Here is a 6135-nt window from a genome sequence, read left to right on the forward strand (position 1 = left end):
TACTTCCATCACAGTGATGGGCACAATAGAAAGCCCTGAAGGAGATAGAATTCAGAGTACTGTACACTCTATTAAAGGCACATTGCCAAAGTTATTAGACGAAGAATTAACCTACCAGACAGACATCTTCATAAATGTTTTCATAAATCTGCAACTATTCTCTTCTAAAGGTCTGTCTAGTAGAGGCATTGTTAAAGGTTCTGCGTGTTCTGTTAATTCTGAAGTGTCCACATGCAGATATTTTATTCTTTAAGTCCTTGCTGATCCCTGGCCACAACACTGACTGGTTGGCCAGTTCACAGCATTTAGTTAATCCTTGATGTCCTTCATGGATGAGGTTTAGGATTTCTCCTCTCATTTCATTTGGAATTATGATGCAATTGCCGGTAATCATGAGTCCATTTGACTCAATTGACTACACACCGCAGAGTCGTCTCTTGTCTCTTCCTTAGTGTCCTTTAGATACATTGGCCAGCTGCCTTCCTGAAGTTGAATGTCTGTCAAGGTTTTTTTTGTTGCTGGTGTAGTCTCTCATATTTAGCAATTGGGTTAAATGACATTAACCTTAGCAATAGACTTTGGCATCCCAGTGGTGCTTGATCCAGGTCTCTTCTGTTGATGTGGGTTACAAGCGATTTCTGGTCTGTTATCAGCGTAAATGAAGCCAGTTCACGCAAAGATCTGAAAAAGTTCTCACATGCCCATAAGCTTGCTTGGCACTCCTTTCTAATCTGTGAATATCATTTTTCTGCTTCTATGGGTGCACGAGAGCAAAATGCAACTGGCTTCCACTCAGAGCCATGTTGTTGCAACAATACACAACCTAGGCCATAGCTGCTTTACCCTGTACTGACGATTGTGGGTTTATTCTTAATTTGGCCCTCAGAGCCAAGATGTGCTGGGCTTTAACAGTTCATTCAGTGTACAAAGGTCTTGTAGAAGTCAACCAAGGTAATTTACCATCCCCAATATATATCTTGGTTCTGATACATTAGTTGGTGCATTCAGTTCTCTAATTGCTTTTACTTTCTTGCAGTTAAAGATGGAATCAATCCTATTTGTTGTCTGTCCCAAAAATTCAATTTGGGGTAGACAGAAAATGCATTTTTCCTTGTTTACCTTCAGTCCAGACTGACTGACTAGATTTAGGAATACCGTCCATGAAAACTACAACTTCATTTATGTTCATCAACAGTTCTGCCATCTTTCTTTGGAAAATTTCAGGTGCCTTGGTAATCCCAGAAAGTAATATTCAAAAGCAAAATGTTCCAAAGGATGTGATAAATGTAGTCAGTTTAGCACATTCTTTGGATAAAGGAATTTGGCAGAATTTACACAAGGCATCCAACTTGGAGAATAATATAGCTCCTTTCATAGAATCATAGAATATCAGGGTTGGAAGGGACCTCAGGAGGTCATCTAGTCCAACCCCCTGCTCAAAGCAGGACCAATCCCCAATTAAATCATCCCAGCCAGGGCTTTGTCAAGCCTGACCTTAAAAACTTCTAAGGCAGGAGATTCTACCACCTCCCTAGGTAACGCATTCCAGTGTTTCACCACCCTCCTAGTGAAAAAGTTTTTCCTAATATCCAACCTAAACCTCCCCCACTGCAACTTGAGACCATTACTCCTTGTCCTGTCCTCTTCTACCACTGAGAATAGTCTAGAACCATCCTCTCTGGAACCACCTCTCAGGTAGTTGAAAGCAGCTATCAAATCCCCCCTCATTCTTCTCTTCTGCAGACTAAACAATCCCAGTTCCCTCAGCCTCTCCTCATAACTCATGTATTCCAGTCCCCTAATCATTTTTGTTGCCCTTCGCTGGACTCTGTCCAATTTATCCACATCCTTCTTGTAGCGTGGGGCCCAAAACTGGACACAGTACTCCAGATGAGGCCTCACCAATGTCGAATAGAGGGGAACGATCACGTCCCTCGATCTGCTGGCAATGCCCCTCCTTATACATCCCAAAATGCCATTGGCCTTCTTGGCAACAAGGGCACACTGCTGACTCATATCCAGCTTCTCGTCCACTGTCACCCCTAGGTCCTTTTCCGCAGAACTGCTGCCTAGCCATTCGGTCCCTAGTCTGTAGCAGTGCATTGGGTTCTTCCATCCTAAGTGCAGGACCCTGCACTTATCCTTATTGAACCTCATCAGATTTCTTTTGGCCCAATCCTCCAATTTGTCTAGGTCCCTCTGTATCCTATCCCTGCCCTCCAGCGTATCTACCACTCCTCCTAGTTTAGTATCATCCGCAAATTTGCTGAGAGTGCAATCCACACCATCCTCTAGATCATTTATGAAGATATTGAACAAAACCAGCCCCAGGACCGACCCCTGGGGCACTCCACTTGACACCGGCTGCCAACTAGACATGGAGCCATTGATCACCACCCGTTGAGCCCGACAATCTAGCCAACTTTCTACCCACCTTATAGTGCATTCATCGAGCCCATACTTCTTTAACTTGCTGACAAGAATACTGTGGGAGACCGTGTCAAAAGCTTTGCTAAAGTCAAGAAACAATACATCCACTGCTTTCCCTTCATCCACAGAACCAGTAATCTCATCATAGAAGGCGATTAGATTAGTCAGGCATGACCTTCCCTTGGTGAATCCATGCTGACTGTTCCTGATCACTTTCCTCTCATGTAAGTGCTTCAGGATTGATTCTTTGAGGACCTGCTCCATGATTTTTCCGGGGACTGAGGTGAGGCTGACTGGCCTGTAGTTCCCAGGATCCTCCTTCTTCCCTTTTTTAAAGATTGGCGCTACATTAGCCTTTTTCCAGTCATCTGGGACTTCCCCTGTTCGCCATGAGTTTTCAAAGATAATGGCCAATGGTTCTGCAATCACAGCCGCCAATTCCTTTAGCACTCTCGGATGCAACTCGTCCGGCCCCATGGACTTGTGCACGTCCAGCTTTTCTAAATAGTTCCTAACCACCTCTTTCTCCACAGAGGGCTGGCCATCTACTCCCCATGCTGTGATGCCCAGCGCAGCAGTCTGGGAGCTGTCCTTGTTAGTGAAGACAGAGGCAAAAAAAGCATTGAGTACATTAGCTTTTTCCACATCCTCTGTCACTAGGTTGCCTCCCTCATTCAGTAAGGGGCCCACACTTTCCTTGGCTTTCATCTTGTTGCCAACATACCTGAAGAAACCCTTCTTGTTACTCTTGACATCTCTTGCTAGCTGCAGCTCCAGGTGCGATTTGGCCTTCCTGATTTCATTCCTACATGCCTGAGCAATATTTTTATACTCTTCCCTGGTCATATGTCCAACCTTCCACTTCTTGTAAGCTTCTTTTTTATGTTTAAGATCCGCTAGGATTTCACTGTTAAGCCAAGCTGGTCGCCTGCCATATTTACTATTCTTTCGACTCATCAGTATGGTTTGTCCCTGTAACCTCAACAGGGATTCCTTGAAATACAGCCAGCTCTCCTGGACTCCTTTCCCCTTCATGTTAGTCCCCCAGGGGATCCTACCCATCTGTTCCCTGAGGGAGTCGAAGTCTGCTTTCCTGAAGTCCAGGGTCCGTATCCTGCTGCTTACCTTTCTTCCCTGTGTCAGGATCCTGAACTCAACCAACTCATGGTCACTGCCTCCCAAATTCCCATCCACTTTTGCTTCCCCCACTAATTCTTCCCGATTTGTGAGCAGCAGGTCAAGAAAAGCTCCCCCCCTAGTTGGCTCCTCTAGCACTTGCACCAGGAAATTGTCCCCTACACTTTCCAAAAACTTCCTGGATTGTCTGTGCACCGCTGTATTGCTCTCCCAGCAGATATCAGGAAAATTAAAGTCACCCATGAGAACCAGGGCGTGCGATCTCGTAGCTTCTGCGAGTTGCCGGAAGAAAGCCTCATCCACCTCATCCCCCTGGTCCGGTGGTCTATAGCAGACTCCCACCACTACATCACTCTTGTTGCTCACACTTCTAAACTTAATCCAGAGACACTCAGGTTTTTCTGCAGTTTCGTACCGGAGCTCTGAGCAGTCATACTGCTCCCTTACATACAGTGCTACTCCCCCACCTTTTCTGCCCTGCCTGTCCTTCCTGAACAGTTTATAATCATCCATGACAGTACTCCAGTCATGTGAGTTATCCCACCAAGTCTCTGTTATTCCAATCACGTCATAATTCCTTGACATCACCAGGACCTCCAGTTCTCCCTGCTTGTTTCACTTTGGGGAGGAAGTCATCCAGTGTTGGGAGGATATATTTTTGTCTCACAACTGCTTCATTAAGTCTCTTAAGATCCACACAGATTTTTATTTTTCCATTTTTCTTTATAACTGGTATCATTGGCACATATCATGCTGTTGGCTCAGAGATTTTCTTGATTATGCCAATCCACTCCATTCTTTTTAACTTAGTTTCCACTTTATGACATAAGGGGCTAGGAATCCTGTGAGTTGTATCTACAGTAAATGATTCAGCATTGTCTCTTAAGGTTATTTGTACTGGATCTCCTTTCAAAAATCCAGTATCACCTTCTGTTTGCAACTGTTGTTGCTTTTTTCCTTCTGTTTCTGTTCTTAGTTTACTCCTGACACCATGTCATGTACTTCTGTACCAGATATGGACTGGTCACAGAGCTTGCTTATACACTCCAGCTGTGTTCATCATAACATAAGATTCTTTAATTCTCTGCCAGGTATGGTGGAGATTCCTTTAAATAAGGAATTTTACAGTGTCACCTAGTGGTCAAACAGTGTAATACAGTTTAGCATTCCTTGATGAAGTGAGCTGTAGCTCACGAAAGCTCATGCTCAAATAAATTGGTTAGTCTCTAAGGTGCCACAAGTACTCCTTTTCTTTTTGCGAATACAGACTAACACGGCTGCTACTCTGAAACCTGTAGTTTATCAGGAACTCTGTCAGCTGATTGATTCACTCAGGGTTTCTTCGTAATTTTTGTTGCTTCTAAATAAAAGAGGTAATTTGCCTCCTATGTGAGGCTGCGACCCATCCTTATTTTTGTGAGATAATTTCATGTAGTCCTTTAATGGAAGGACCATTAAGCTAACTGTCACAAAACATTTCAGTCCAGCACAACTGCTATTAGACATTAATTTACCATCGTTGTCTTGCAGAACAAACTACTTAAAGTGACAAGTTGACTGGTGAGGCAGAGAGCAATTAGCACCAGTTTTGTTAAAACAGTAATTAATGAGCCGGTAGAAGAGGTCAACATATTGGGCAATAATTAAATGACCAGACTAGTAAATTGAAATTCTGCTGTTATAGCAGAAATACTGTATGTGGGACTGTAATTGAACTCTGGGTTTCTGGTGACATTCTGAGCTATACTCCCAAAACAGCTGTACTGGCAGTCTGAAGACAGTTCAGAACCCAGGCTAAGTCCATTGCTCTGTAGTTGACAGCTGTGGAGAAAGGCATACTACTCCCACCCTGGAAAGTGGGAGTGTCTCATATCACTCTCCAAATGCATTTAGGCTCGCTTGAGGATGGACATACTTCCAGCCTTCTCAGCCAGAGGGATGGTTGCTATGATGCAAGGCTCAGTGATGGGCAAAATGGGACAGATCCTCAGAGCTGCAACAAGGAATAAAAAGGGAAGAAACTCTGATTCATTTGTTTATGACACCAGATCACAGAGGTGAAAACACCACCCTTGTTTTATGTAGCATTTCAGGGGTAGATGCTATAGTTCTGTTGAGGTTCAGCTGAGGATCTGCCCCATAATCTGTATTCTTATAATTATGCTTTGTATTTCAATGCAGTTTATCAAAGGATCTCAGCTTTAAAAGCTAGCACGACTGTCCTGACAGATAAGCAATACTCTATCCTGGTTATAGAGGGGCAATCAAAGGCATACAGGGTGGGATCCACAGAGATACTTAGTCCCTAACTCTCAGGTTTTAGGCATCTAAGTCCCAGTTTTGGCTTCACTGAAATCGACAAAACTCTCACTGAACCCTGTAGGCATCTACATTCACTTGGCCCCTAAGTTTCTGCCTGTGCCTATGCACACTGCTGCTTCACTCTAGCCATCTAGGTGTTTGCCTCCCACCTAAACCCCAGAGCAATACACAAAGCAGGGAAAGACAGGTGTTTGGCCACCCAAGTCACATACAGGACCCAATTTGATAGTATCTGAGTATGCCTAC

This window comes from Natator depressus, chromosome 15 (genome assembly GCF_965152275.1).
Source record: "Natator depressus isolate rNatDep1 chromosome 15, rNatDep2.hap1, whole genome shotgun sequence".
NCBI lineage: Eukaryota > Metazoa > Chordata > Testudines > Cheloniidae > Natator > Natator depressus.